This window comes from Procambarus clarkii, chromosome 15, assembly GCF_040958095.1.
Source record: "Procambarus clarkii isolate CNS0578487 chromosome 15, FALCON_Pclarkii_2.0, whole genome shotgun sequence".
NCBI lineage: Eukaryota > Metazoa > Arthropoda > Malacostraca > Decapoda > Cambaridae > Procambarus > Procambarus clarkii.
This window is the reverse complement of record NC_091164.1, coordinates 43554359-43571075: the sequence shown is the minus strand read 5'-3', so window position 1 is coordinate 43571075 and position 16717 is coordinate 43554359. Positions and strand designations below refer to the sequence as shown.

The window sequence follows — 16717 nt, the reverse complement described above, 5'->3', positions numbered from 1 at the left end:
ATCGCAAGCTTAACAGAGTAACAATACCTGATCGTTTCCCACTTCCAGTTCTAAATGATTTGTTGCAAAGTATTGGTAGAAACAAAGTATTCTCAACGTTAGATTTGTTGCAGGGATTCTGGCAAATCCCCCTTGATGAGGAAAGTAAACAATTGACAGCCTTTAGTACTCCCAATGGTCATTTTCATTTCAAAAGAATGCCGTTTGGTTTGCGTAGTAGTCTAATAACCTTTTCACGGCTCATGACAAATCTATTTCATAAATTGATAGGAAGTACGCTTCTAGTTTACCTTGATGATCTCATAATCATGTAGCAAGATGTTCAGATTCATTTCCAGAACCTTGAGAAAGTACTTGCAAAACTCGCTGAAGCTAATTTAAAAATAAAACTTGCAAAATGTTAATTTTTAAAGCAGAAGATTAATTTCCTTGGTCATACAGTTACACCTTCAGGTATTACATTGAATGAATCAAAAATTATTGCTGCCCGTGATTTTCCAACACCTCGTACCGCAGAAGCCGTAAGACAGTTCACAGGTCTTGTAGGATTTTATCCTTCATTTATTGCTGGATTCTCTATTATAGCCGCTCCGCTGTACAAGTTGCAAAGAAAAGATGAACCCTTTGTTTGGGGAGAGGCCCAGGATCAGTCATTCAAAAACCTCAAAGCAGCCTTGATTTCGTCACCTGTCCTTAGGTACCCAGATTTTTCTAAACCTTTTATGTTGGTTACAGATGCTAGTGACATAGGTTTAGGTGCTGCATTACTTCAAACAGAAGGTCACAGAGATCACGCAATAGCTTAAGCTAGCCGTACTTTATCTAAAGAAGAGAAAAATTATAGCGCAATAGAACGAGAAGCCTTGGCAGTTGTCTGGGCACTTAAACATTTCAAGGATACAATTTATAATTACCCAGTTCATGTTCTTACAGATCACCAACCATTAATTCCCTTGTTTAAAAATAAGAATCCAGTTGGAAAGTTTGCTAGATATTTGCTCACAATTCAAGAATTCAATCCCACATTTGGATATATTCCAGGAAAGCAAAATGTTGTAGCCGATGCGTTTTCTCGACACGTAGCTGCGATTCAGTTAAATTACCCAGCATTAGATGCTATAGTAGTAGAAACGGAGCAAAGACAAGACCCCATATGGGCACCCGTCATTAAATTTTTGACTAAGCACGACACTCGCCCGATTCATAAACCGCCAGTACCATTGAAAGAACTAGTTATGTTGGACAATTTACTGTAAAGCTAGTAAAGCTAGGGACAGCCCCGAGGAAATGTTGTCAGTTAGTTGTTCCAGCTGTCTTGGTACCAATTGTGTTAAAAATTATCCATGATGCTCCTGCAAGTGCACATCCAGGAAAGGATTGTACACTCCAACAAGGTCGATTGAAGTATTTTTGGCCAAAAATGGCTAAGGAGATTGCTCATTATGTTGACAGATGTTTAACTTGTTTACAGAACAAGGGACATGTTTCAGGACCTAATCCAATTCAGGTGTACCCAGCAACTAAAGCTCCTTGGGAACGAATATCGATGGATTTATTGACAAATTTTGCGGAAACAGAGAGAGGGAACAAACATTTGCTTGTAATGGTCAATAATTTTGCATGGTTTTGCGAACTAGTTCCTATCCCGAACAAAACAGCAGAAACCATAGCCAGTGCATTCCATGACCAAATAATTTGTAGATATAGTATGCCTAAAGTAATCCTTTCAGATAATGGTCCAGAATTCAGTAATAGTATTCTAACTAGCTTGTGTGATTTATATAACATCAAAAAATGTAGCATCTTGCCTTATCATCCAGCAAGTAATGGACTAGCCGAACGTACTAACAGGAAAGTGTTAGATGCCTTGAGAGTCACGTTGAATTTTGATAACAATTGGGATGATTTTATACCCTTAATTCAGTGTGCTATAAATTCTTCAATTAATGTTTCTACAGGTGACACACCTCATGCCATTCTTTATGGTACAGAAAAGATCCTCCCTAATGAATTGAATAACGTACCTCCTACTCCCTTATATAACGTAGATGATTTTGTTCAAGTGAAGCGTAGACAGATGCAATTAGTATTCAAGAAAATACGAGAACAACTGTCCAAAGCTACAGCCGAGTTCACTCTAGCAAGGAATGCATGAGCTAAACCCAGTAAAATAACTATTGGATCTGTAGTAATGATACTTAACCAACACAGGTCTGGTCCTATGTATAAGTTAACTAAGAAATTTTTGGGTCCATATAAGGTAATCGAGCTTATTAAAGGTAACAAATACAGACTTAAGAACTTGTTAACAGGAGAGTATATAAATGAACATTTAGACCACATGAAGTTAGCTAAAATGACTGTTGACGAGACTGATGAGGAAGATGACAATGAACTTACCCAGACAGATACTCCTACTCGGACACCACCTTCTGTGGTTGACAGACCACTTGATGTTCAGCAACCCCATACTAGCACTTATAATCTTAGATCTAGACCTCTCGTTTCAACCGTGCACTCACCACATGTCCATTGGCTAGATGTTAACGAGGATATCTCTCAAGATGATAGTTTGTCACATGAAGTTTCATCTGTTCCGGACTTTCAGTCAGAGCCAGAGTTGTATAGTGCTCTGGATGAGCTAGGTGTAGATATCCCCAGAATTTATAATTGAGTGCACTCTGCAGTTATTCTGTTTGTTTTGAAAAAAAAAAAAAACTCATTTGCAGTATTTCTACCACATGTCATATTATTACCATTATATATAATGTATAGTTTTTCTGAACTTTATTTTGTTATAAATTAGATGCCATTGTTAAGTCTACTACCATTTGTATTTTTACAGTGCTTGTCATAAGAGTTCATTAATGTTCTAGCAATCACATTGAGGCCAGTGAATCCTGACTGCTACTACGCAGATGTTAGTCTTCTTGATCCAGGTCTTGTATATAGCTTGTAAATATATGGCACATTAAATATATTGTACATTGGTCTTGTAAATATATTGTATATTTCAGTGTCAAAGAAAAAAAAAATAATTATCTAATCTTAAAATTCATTTGCGGTTGTTAGGTCAGAGCTTTGTTCCATTAATGTAATAATTGTTTAATCTTGTATGGTTTTCAAGCACATGCCATTGACACATGTTAATAATTTTGTTTAGGCAATACCTTGAGTTGTATTGTTCATATCTGATCAGTAGACATCCACATGTTCTTAATACTCTGGTTTAATCAAAGCATTGTTACCATGATTTTACCCTATTATGATGATTTTTTTTTTTGTTTTTTTTTGAGATATATACAAGAGTTGTTACATTCTTGTACAGCCACTAGTACGCGTAGCGTTTCGGGCAGGTCCCTGGAATACGATCCCCTGCCGCGAAGAATCGTTTTTTTCATCCAAGTACACATTTTACTGTTGCGTTAAACAGAGGCTACAGTTAAGGAATTGCGCCCAGTAAATCCACCCCGGCCAGGATACGAACCCATGACATAGCGCTCGCGGAACGCCAGGCGAGTGTCTTACCACTACACCACGGAGACTGTTAAAATTTTTTGGTGCATATGCCGAGTTGTTAGTATTACGCACACCTGATCTTCTTTCAATGTTTTATTATGCAAATTTCACATGTAAGCCAGGCTGATATATACCTTGTTGTCTCGGTCAATAAATATATACAGAAGCGACTACTGTGTCTACATTCAACCCGAACAAGGCAAACGAATAAGTGGTCTGCTGGTGTTAGTAGTAGTGGTGGAGCTCTGCTGGTGTTAGTAGTAGAGGTGGTGCTCTGCTGGTGTTAGTAGTAGTGGTGGAGCTCTGCTGGTGTTAGTAGTAGAGGTGGTGCTCTGCTGGTGTTAGTAGTAGAGGTGGGGCTCTGCTGGTGTTAGTAGTAGAGGTGGGGCTCCATTGGTGTTAGTAGTGTTGATGGTGAAAAAAAGTTTAGTAGAAGAGTAGTAGTTTTTATTTAATTTTATCAGTGGCTCCTTGACGAGGTGATATCCCAGGGTAATATTGGGTAACACCTTAGAGATATTTTAGGGTCCCCTGATAAAGGGTAACAGCATCCAGCTTCCTCGTACATGCGACATATAAAATACACACATACAAATTTAGATATTTATATTCCAGCAGATTAGGGAAAATATTTCCTTAACCAATGAAGTTGCATCGTTTGCAAAATATACTGTTGCCTGCCACTGAGGTAAGTTTAAAATTATTGAAGGAAGGGACACGATGATTCCACAGAGGTGCAATATAAGAAAGCTTTTGTGGATTGTGTTAAGGTCTTATGAAGTCAGCTAATAATCCTATGGGTACTCATTTTTGTCAAGGGCTGCACATATCAAGTACATTAATTATATGTGCAACTTGCAACTGAGAGTTGGTCCAAAATCCCATAAACATTTCTTCACCTGCCTGATGCATGGTACTGGGGTACATGTGATAGTTATGGCATGCATGGTTATGCCCATCATGCATTTGTCAACATTTAGACGCAATTCCCAGTCTGCTGACCATGTGTAGGGTTAATATAACCTTCTTGCAAGGCCTAAATGTAGTCTCCACTTCCTACCTTAGCATAAATGTTAGTGTCATTAGCAAATTTGATGATGTGATTTGTAACGTTCTCATTTATGTCATTGATGTATATCATTAAATGGGTTGGTCCCAAGATGGAACCTTGTGGTACCTCACTCAACGTTATGACCAGGCATATTTATTTCCATTTAGGACAACCTTTGCATTCTTTGTTTTAACCATTGTTTATATTTGTTTTGGCATAAAGTATGCTCGCTGTTTGTTCAGCGAGCACTTGTGTTGTCTTAATAATCCTCCAAACGTTGATAGGCCCAAGACACCAAACCAAACTAACAAGATATATTGTTCTGCATCATTTTGTTTCTATTGTTAGACCCCATTAGATTATGCATTTCAGTTATAGTCGCCATACATTGGCGACTATAATTGGACATGAAGTTACTTGAACGAGTGCAGCAAAGGACGACAGTTGCTCACAGGAATTGAGAAAAGTTGAAAAGTGCTAAAAAAAAGTGCTCTCACATATGGCTAGAGCTTAAGATGTCAGTAATTTTCAGAACAAGGAACCAAGCCAGGAAGACTATGAAGCATCGACGTGAAGTTAAAATATCTTAATGTATATTATTTAGAAAGTTGAAGAGTAAAGGGCAACATGACTGAAGTAATAAGATGGGTGAAAGGTGAAGAGTAAAGGGCAACATGACTGAAGTAATAAGATGGGTGAAAGGTGAAGAGTAAAGGGCAACATGACTGAGATATTAACATGGGTGAAAGGTGAGGAGTAAAGGGCAACATAACTGAAGTATTAACATGGGTGAAAGGGGAGAGTTAAGGGCAACATGACTGAAGTATTAACATGGGTGAAAGGTGAGGAGTAAAGGGCAACATAACTGAAGTATTAACATGGGTGAAAGGGGAGAGTTAAGGGCAACATGACTGAAGTATTAACATGGGTGAAAGGATATAACAAAAGGAAATTACAAAAACTGTTAAACATATTTAAACTTTAATTTATTTAAAAATATGCTTAGTAAAGGTAAAAAATGTAATGTACCATCTAGAGTGGTTAGGTCAAATAACAGTGACCCAAATGGATAATCATGTGATTAAAAACCTTATCAGTAGGAAAAAAAACTTTGATCAAACTCCTAAGAATAGGGAAGTTAATCTTGAACAACAATATCCCAAACTAGCTAGAAATGTTAAAGAAATAATGAAAGCATCAAGAAATTATGAAATGTGTATAGCACATCAGGCAATGACAATTTCTAAAACTATTTTTCTGATATATTAATCAAAGATTAAGGAAAAAGACTACACAAATTACATCTGAGGCAGGTCAGGTAACTGACAATCAAAAAGAAATGTGACGTATTTCAAATAAATTCTTCATCTCTGTATTAACTAAGGAAACTCAACTATGCATTAAGCTGAAAAATATCTTTGAAGGTCGAGGACTACTTTAGTAGTTACCTATTTTAGTAGTTAACTATTTTAGTAGTTAAATACTTTAGTAGTTAACTAGTTTAGTAGCAACTAGCGAGGAAGCTACTTAACAAGTATACAAACTAAAGGCAAACTAGTTCCCAGAGCCAGAGAAAATATAACCAGGGAGCTTCAGTAATGTAAAGCAAAGCTTAGTGACCCATTGTCTACCATATTTAATTAATCATTAGACTTGGGCAGAGTACCAGATTGATGGATGGAGTGCTGATGTTGTGCCAATTGCTGGAAATGGATTTAATTGATAATTGCCAAAGCCAATCGTTTTCACCTTGGAAAGAAATCACGACATTGTTTCACTAAGGGCCGCTCATATTTAAGAATTTTTCTATCATTATTTTCATGTAAATTTCAAGAAGCTGATAGTAGGTAGGCTTGTGATATTCAAAAATTTGACGTCAACAAGGACTCTGATACTGCGCCTCACAAGAATAAAGAGCTAGAGGAACATGGTAAAGGAAGTTTATCATAAGATGGATTAGATCTTGGTTATTAAAAAAGACAGCAGAGAGTTAACATGGAATAAAATCGCACGTGGATTTAATTCCCACGTGGGAGTTAAACTCCCAAAAGTGCTAAAAGACAATGTGTACAGACTTTACACGAGGACAGACGATTAGCAGATGCAGTTTAATGCTGTAAAATGTTGGGATTTGAGCTTAGTAATAATAATAATAATGATTCTAGAGTAATCAATGTATAATTATATGTAATAAAGCATATAGGATACTGAGATTATTTTTTATTCAGTGAAAGCCTCAACACATCAAATACTTCCTCCAAGAGAGGGGGAAAAAGTATTGTATTGAATTTTATTATTTAATATTACAATCACTGGTGGAAAAAGCTGATTAATTATCTGAGGATAATTAGGTCCAGCCTCAGTTGATCCCTGAGGCTGGTCGCGGGTCATCACCTGGTCCCTGGGGCTGGTCACGGGTCACCACCTGGTCCCTGGGGCTGGTCACGGGTCACCACCTGGTCCCTGGGGCTGGTCACGGGTCACCACCTGGTCCCTGGGGCTGGTCGCGGGTCATCACCTGGTCCCTGGGGCTGGTCACGGGTCACCACCTGGTCCCTGGGGCTGGTCACGGGTCACCACCTGGTCCCTGGGGCTGGTCACGGGTCACCACCTGGTCCCTGGGGTTGGTCACGGGTCACCACCTGGTCCCTGGGGCTGGTCACGGGTCACCACCTGGTCCCTGGGGCTGGTCACGGGTCACCACCTGGTCCCTGGGGCTGGTCACGGGTCACCACCTGGTCCCTGGGGCTGGTCACAGGTCACCACCTGGTCCCTGGGGTTGGTCACGGGTCACCACCTGGTCCCTGGGGCTGGTCACGGGTCACCACCTGGTCCCTGGGGCTGGTCACGGGTCACCACCTTTAGTCCACTCTTCCACTTGTGACACTTGTGGAGGAACTTCACTCCGGTGATGACTCCACTCCATACTGCAAATGTATACACCAAAATGTTATATATTTAAACATGTATATATTTAGAGTATACTGTATAATTACGAGAGTCATAATTACAATAATCAGTAACAAGAACAACAACTTGAGAGATCAAAATTTTAGATAATTGACAATAATCTTTGTTCAGTTAAATTTTGTTGTAAAATTTGGGAATAAAGAGAACTGAATAAGAAATATAAAGACAACAATAAAGAAATTAATATAAGGCTCAATATAAGTCTCTTCAATTATTATTGCATACATTATTCCATAAATACAAGCCAGAAAACCACCACAACAAATACCACATAAAACAACCAAGCAACACAAGTAAATATACAATTAAATACATTCCAGAACACGAAAGTTATGCAAATATGTAAACCAATTACCACGTGGAAGAATTATCAGTAACAAAAAGTATTTATCGGACAAGTTCCACTGATACAAAATATTGATGATCAAAATGGTGAACATTAATAATTTATTTGATCACTAGCAGTACCCGGCCACGCGTTGCTGAGGCTCAGCAACCTTCCCTGTCACCCAGTCCTCACCACCATTCCCCCTTCACCCGTCTCGGCCTCCAAACCATTCCCCACGCCACCGTCCCCTCGTCCTCCCCACCATTCCCCACTCCACCATCCCCTCTTCCTTCCCATCATGCCCCACTTCCCTGTCCCTTTGTCCTCCCCACCGTTCTCTATTCCCCCATCCCCTCGTCCACACCATCCCAAACTCCCCCGTCCCCTCATCCTTCCCCATCATTACCCCCTCCCTTGTCCCCTCATCCTCCCACCATCTCTCACTTCCGTCCTCTCGTCATCACCGTCATTCCCCACTACCTCGTCCGATCCCTTCCCAATTGGTCTGATGTTTCCATCAGAAAATTGGGAACATCAAGTGATCTGATGTTCCCATCACTGAAATATAAGAAAACAGTTAAAAAATGAAATGAAAATATGAAAATATAAAAAATAAGCTATACTCACGAAATGAACGGTATGGTAAAGAACACAGCTCAATTCCAATGTAATCCACACAAAATAATTAAATCAAAATGGAAATAAATCAAAATCTATGAAAATTCTATTTATCAATGCAATCAGAAACTTGAAATGGAATTGTAACATATTTAGTATAACATGTGTGTTGCTCTTACATGAAACAGATGGCGTTGTTTTTCAAAGACAAGCATAGTTTTACCTGTCACAGGTGTGGCATCTACACTTATACTTACGAAATGATCATTATGGTAAACAACACAGCTCAGTTCCAACACAATGTCAAACAAAATAGTTCAATAAAAATACAATAAATCAAAATCTATGAAAAAAATATCAATGTATTTTATAATTTTTATAATTTTTATTACAATATCAGCGCACCAGCTATACTGCCCACCAGCTATACTGCCCACCAGCTACACTGCCCACCAGCTACACTGCCCACCAGCTACACTGCCCACCAGCTATACTGCCCACCAGCTACACTGCCCACCAGCTACACTGCCCACCAGCTACACTGCCCACCAGCTATACTGCCCACCAGCTACACTGCCCACCAGCTACACTGCCACCAGCTACACTGCCCACCAGCTACACTGCCCACCAGCTACACTGCCCACCAGCTACACTGCCCACCAGCTACACTGCCCACCAGCTACACTGCCCACCAGCTATACTGCCCACCAGCTATACTGCCCACCAGCTATACTGCCCACCAGCTACACTGCCCACCAGCTACACTGCCCACCAGCTACACTGCCCACCAGCTACACTGCCCACCAGCTACACTGCCCACCAGCTACACTGCCCACCAGCTACACTGCCCACCAGCTACACTGCCCACCAGCTACACTGCCCACCAGCTATACTGCCCACCAGCTACACTGCCCACCAGCTACACTGCCCACCAGCTACACTGCCCACCAGCTACACTGCCCACCATCCTCGCTGCCCACTAGCTACACTGCCCACCAGCTACACTGCCCACCATCTTCACTGCCCACCAGCTACACTGCCCACCAGCTACACTGCCCACCAGCTACACTGCCCACCAGCTACACTGCCCACCATCCTCGCTGCCAACTAGCAACACTGCCTACCAGCTACACTGCCCACCAGCTATACTGCCCACCAGCTACACTGCCACCAGCTACACTGCCCACCAGCTACACTGCCACCAGCTACACTGCCCACCAGCTACACTGCCCACCATCCTCGCTGCCAACTAGCAACACTGCCTACCAGCTATACTGCCCACCAGCTATACTGCCCACCAGCTACACTGCCCACCAGCTACACTACCCACCAGCTATACTGCCCACCAGCTACACTGCCACCAGCTACACTGCCCACCAGCTACACTGCCCACCATCCTCGCTGCCAACTAGCAACACTGCCTACCAGCTACACTGCCCACCAGCTATACTGCCCACCAGCTACACTGCCACCAGCTACACTGCCCACCAGCTACACTGCCCACCATCCTCGCTGCCAACTAGCAACACTGCCTACCAGCTATACTGCCCACCAGCTATACTGCCCACCAGCTACACTGCCCACCAGCTACACTGCCCACCAGCTACACTGCCCACCAGCTACACTGCCCACCAGCTATACTGCCCACCAGCTACACTGCCCACCAGCTATACTGCCCACCAGCTACACTGCCCACCAGCTACACTGCCCACCAGCTACACTGCCCACCAGCTACACTGCCCACCATCCTCGCTGCCCACTAGCTACACTGCGCACCAGCTATACTGCCCACCAGCTACACTGCCCACCAGCTACACTGCCCACCAGCTACACTGCGCACCAGCTATACTGCCCACCAGCTACACTGCCCACCAGCTACACTGCCCACCAGCTACACTGCCCACCAGCTACACTGCCCACCATCCTCGCTGCCCACTAGCTACACTGCCCACCAGCTACACTGCCCACCATCTTCACTGCCCACTAGCAACACTGCCCACCAGCTACACTGCCCAACGGCTACACAGCCCGCCAGCTACACTGCCCAACGGCTACACTGCCCACCAGCTACACTGCCCACCAGCTATACTGCCCACCAGCTATACTGCCCACCAGCTACACTGCCCACCAGCTACACTGCCCACCAGCTACACTGCCCACCAGCTATACTGCCCACCAGCTACACTGCCCACCAGCTACACTGCCCACCAGCTACACTGCCCACCAGCTACACTGCCCACCAGCTATACTGCCCACCAGCTACACTGCCCACCTGCTATACTGCCCACCAGCTATACTGCCCACCAGCTACACTGCCCACCAGCTACACTGCCCTCCAGCTATACTGCCCACCAGCTACACTGCCCACCAGCTACACTACCCACCAGCTACACTGCGCACCAGCTGCACTGCCCACCAGCTACACTGCCCACCAGCTACACTGCCCACCAGCTGCACTGCCCACCAGCTACACTGCCCACCAGCTACACTGCCCACCATCTTCACTGCGCACCAGCTGCACTGCCCACCAGCTACACTGCCCACCAGCTGCACTGCCCACCAGCTATACTGCCCACCAGCTACACTGCCCACCAGCTACACTGCCCACCAGCTACACTGCCCACCAGCTACACTGCGCACCAGCTGCACTGCCCACCAGCTACACTGCCCACCAGCTACACTGCCCACCAGCTACACTGCCCACCAGCTACACTGCCCACCAGCTACACTGCGCACCAGCTGCACTGCCCACCAGCTACACTGCCCACCAGCTACACTGTCCACCATCTTCGCTGCCCACTAGCAACACTGCCTACCAGCTACACTGCCCACCATCTTCACTGCCCACTAGCAACACTGCCCACCAGCTACACTGCCCAACGGCTACACAGCCCACCAGCTACACTGCCCAACGGCTACACTGCCCACCAGCTACACTGCCCACCAGCTACACTGCCCACCAGATACACTGCCCACCAGCTACACTGCTCTCCAACTACACTGCCCACCAGCTACACTGCCCACCAGCTATACTGCCCACCAGCTTTACTGCCCACCAGCTATACTGCCCACCAGCTATACTGCCCACCAGCTACACTGCCCACCAGCTACACTGCCCACCAGCTACACTGCCCACCAGCTACACTGCCCACCAGCTACACTGCCCACCAGCTATACTGCCCACCAGCTTTACTGCCCACCAGCTATACTGCCCACCAGCTATACTGCCCACCAGCTACACTGCCCACCAGCTACACTGCCCAACAGCTACATTGCCCACCAGCTATACTGCCCACCAGCTACACTGCCCACCAGCTACACTGCTCTCCAACTACACTGCCCACCAGCTACACTGCCCACCAGCTACTCTGCTCTCCAACTACACTGCCCACCAGCTACACTGCCCACCAGCTACACTGCCCACCAGCTACACTGCCCACCAGCTACACTGCCACCCAGCTATACTGCCCACCAGCTATACTGCCCACCAGCTATACTGCCCACCAGCTACACTGCCCACCAGCTATACTGCCCTCCAGCTATACTGCCCACCAGCTACACTGCCCACCAGCTACACTGCTCTCCAACTACACTGCCCACCAGCTACACTGCTCTCCAACTACACTGCCCACCAGCTTTACTGCCCACCAGCTATACTGCCCACCAGCTATACTGCCCACCAGCTACACTGCCCACCAGCTACACTGCCCACCAGCTACACTGCTCTCCAACTACACTGCCCACCAGCTACACTGCCCTCCAGCTATACTGCCCACCAGCTACACTGCCCACCAGCTACACTGCCCACCAGCTACACTGCCCACCAGCTATACTGCCCACCAGCTACACTGCCCACCATCTACACTGCCCACCAGTTACACTGCTCTCCAACTACACTGCCCACCAGTTACACTGCTCTCCAACTACACGTCCCACCAGCAATACTGCCCACCAGCTACACTGCCCAACGGCCACACTGCCCACCAGCTACACTGCCCACCAGCTACACTGCCCACCAGCTACACTGCCCACCAGCTATACTGCCCACCAGCTATACTGCCCACCAGCTACACTGCCCACCAGCTACACTGCCCTCCAGCTACACAGCCCACCAGCTATACTGCCCACCAGCTATACTGCCCACCAGCTACACTGCCCACCAGCTACACTGCCCACCAGCTATACTGCCCACCAGCTACACTGCCCACCAGCTATACTGCCCACCAGCTACATTGCTCTCCAACTACACTGCCCACCAGCTACACTGCCCTCCAGCTATACTGCCCACCAGCTACACTGCCCACCAGCTACACTGCCCACCAGCTACACTGCCCACCAGCTACACTGCCCACCAGCTATACTGCCCACCAGCTACACTGCCCACCAGCTACACTGCCCACCAGCTATACTGCCCACCAGCTACACTGCTCTCCAACTACACGTCCCACCAGCTATTCTGCCCACCAGCTACACTGCCCAACGGCTACACTGCCCACCAGCTACACTGCCCACCAGCTACACTGCCCACCAGCTACACTGCCCACCAGCTATACTGCCCACCAGCTATACTGCCCACCAGCTACACTGCCCACCAGCTACACTGCCCACCAGCTACACTGCCCACCAGCTATACTGCCCACCAGCTACACTGCCCACCAGCTACACTGCCCACCAGCTACACTGCCCACCAGCTACACTGCCCACCAGCTATACTGCCCACCAGCTACACTGCCCACCTGCTATACTGCCCACCAGCTATACTGCCCACCAGCTTCACTGCCCACCAGCTACACTGCCCTCCAGCTATACTGCCCACCAGCTACACTGCCCACCAGCTACACTGCCCTCCAGCTATACTGCCCACCAGCTACACTGCCCACCAGCTACACTGCCCACCAGCTACACTGCCCACCAGCTATACTGCCCAACAGCTACACTGCCCACCAGCTATACTGCCCACCAGCTACACTGCCCACCAGCTATACTGCCCACCAGCTATACTGCCCACCAGCTACACTGCCCACCTGCTATACTGCCCACCAGCTATACTGCCCACCAGCTACACTGCCCACCAGCTACACTGCCCTCCAGCTATACTGCTCACCAGCTACACGCCCACCAGCTTCACTGCCCACCAGCTATACTGCCCACCAGCTACACTGCCCACCAGCTACACTGCCCACCAGCTACACTGCCCACCAGCTATACTGCCCACCAGCTACACTGCCCACCAGCTATACTGCCCACCAGCTACACTGCCCACCAGCTATACTGCCCACCAGCTATACTGCCCACCAGCTATACTGCCCACCAGCTATACTGCCATCCAGCTACACTGCCCACCAGCTACACTGCCCACCAGCTATACTGCCCACCAGCTATACGGCCAACCAGCTATACAGCCCACCAGCTATACTGCCCACCAGCTACACTGCCCACCAGCTACATTGCCCACCAGCTTCACTGCCCTCCAGCTATACTGCCCACAAGCTACACTGCCCACCAGCTACACTGCCCACCAGCTACACTGCCCACCAGCTATACTGCCCACCAGCTACACTGCCCACCAGCTATACTGCCCACCAGCTATACTGCCCACCAGCTACACTGCCCAACAGCTATACTGCCCACCAGCTACACTGCCCACCAGCTACACTGCCCACCAGCTACACTGCCCACCAGCTATACTGCCCATCAGCTGTACTGCCCACCAGCTACACTGCCCACCAGCTATACTGCCCACCAGCTATACTGCCCATCAGCTGTACTGCCCACCAGCTACACTACCCACCAGCTATACTGCCCATCAGCTATACTGCCCACCAGCTATACTGCCCACCAGCTACACTGCCCACCAGCTATACTGCCCATCAGCTGTACTGCCCACCAGCTACACAGCCCACCAGCTACACTGCCCACCAGCTACACTGCCCACCAGCTATACTGCCCACCAGCTATACTGCCCACCAGCTATACTGCCAACCAACTATACTGCCCACCAGCTACACTGCCCACCAGCTATACTGCCCACCAGCTATACTGCCAACCAGCTACACTGCCCACCAGCTATACTGCCCACCAGCTATACTGCCCACCAGCTATACTGCCAACCAGCTACACTGCCCACCAACTATACTGCCCACCAGCTATACTGCCCACCAGCTATACTGCCCACCAGCTATACTGCCCACCAGCTATACTGCCCACCAGCTACACTGCCCACCAGCTACACTGACCACCAGCTACACTGCCCACCAGCTATACTATCCACCAGCTATACTGCCCACCAGCTACACTGCCCACCAGCTATACTATCCACCAGCTATACTGCCCACCAGCTATACTGCCCACCAGCTACACTGCCCACCAGCTACACTGCCCACCAGCTACACTACCCACCAGCTACACTGCCCACCAGCTATACTATCCACCAGCTATACTGCCCACCAGCTACACTTCCCACCAACTATTCTGCCCACCAGCTACACTGCCCACCAGCTATACTGCCAACCAGCTATACTGCCCACCAGCTACACTGCCCACCAGCTACACTGCCCACCAGCTTCACTGCCCACCAGCTATACTATCCACCAGCTATACTGTCCACCAGCTACACTGCCCACCAACTATACTGCCCACCAGCTACATTGCCCACCAGCTATACTGCCCACCAGCTATACTGCCCATCAGCTGTACTGCCCACCAGCTACACTACCCACCAGCTACACTGCCCACCAGCTATACTGCCCACCAGCTATACTGCCCATCAGCTGTACTGCCCACCAGCTACACTACCCACCAGCTATACTGCCCACCAGCTACACTGCCCACCAGCTACACTGCCCACCAGCTACACTGCCCACCAGCTACACTGCCCACCAGCTACACTACCCACCAGCTGTACTGCCCACCAGCTACACTACCCACCAGCTATACTGCCCACCAGCTACACTGCTCTCCAACTACACGTCCCACCAGCTATACTGCCCACCAGCTACACTGCCCAACGGCTACACTGCCTACCAGCTACACTACCCACCAGCTATACTGCCCACCAGCTACACTGCTCTCCAACTACACGTCCCACCAGCTATACTGCCCACCAGCTACACTGCCCACCAGCTACACTGCCCACCAGCTTCACTGCCCACCAGCTATACTATCCACCAGCTATACTGCCCACCAGCTACACTGCCCACCAACTATACTGCCCACCAGCTACACTGCCCACCAGCTATACTGCCCACCAGCTATACTGCCCATCAGCTGTACTGCCCACCAGCTACACTACCCACCAGCTACACTGCCCACCAGCTATACTGCCCACCAGCTATACTGCCCATCAGCTGTACTGCCCACCAGCTACACTACCCACCAGCTATACTGCCCACCAGCTACACTGCCCACCAGCTACACTGCCCACCAGCTACACTGCCCACCAGCTACACTGCCCACCAGCTACAGTACCCACCAGCTACACTGCCCACCAGCTACACTGCCCACCAGCTACACTGCCCACCAGCTACACTACCCACCAGCTGTACTGCCCACCAGCTACACTACCCACCAGCTATACTGCCCACCAGCTACACTGCTCTCCAACTACACGTCCCACCAGCTATTACTGCCCACCAGCTACACTGCCCAACGGCTACACTGCCCACCAGCTACACTACCCACCAGCTATACTGCCCACCAGCTACACTGCTCTCCAACTACACGTCCCACCAGCTATACTGCCCACCAGCTACACTGCCCACCAGCTACACTGCCCACCAGCTTCACTGCCCACCAGCTATACTATCCACCAGCTATACTGCCCACCAGCTACACTGCCCACCAACTATACTGCCCACCAGCTACACTGCCCACCAGCTATACTGCCCACCAGATATACTGCCCATCAGCTGTACTGCCCACCAGCTATACTACCCACCAGCTACACTGCCCACCAGCTATACTGCCCACCAGCTATACTGCCCATCAGCTGTACTGCCCACCAGCTACACTACCCACCAGCTATACTGCCCACCAGCTACACTGCCCACCAGCTACACTGCCCACCAGCTACACTGCCCACCAGCTACACTGCCCACCAGCTACACTACCCACCAGCTGTACTGCCCACCAGCTACACTACCCACCAGCTATACTGCCCACCAGCTACACTGCTCTCCAACTACACGTCCCACCAGCTATACTGCCTGTTGTAATCCACAAGTTAGTAGGAA

General features: G+C 48.2%; 1 protein-coding gene across 1 annotated transcript in view; it reads right to left on the bottom strand.

The window, feature by feature from the left end:
- Positions 1-5534: 5534 nt before the first annotated feature.
- Positions 5535-16717, bottom strand: part of LOC138364943 (techylectin-like protein) — a 164411-nt gene continuing 153228 nt past the window's right edge. The window contains exon 4 of the mRNA XM_069325026.1: positions 5535-7497. The gene's annotated coding sequence lies outside the window, so the exon portion shown is untranslated. The remainder of the gene's footprint in view (positions 7498-16717) is intronic.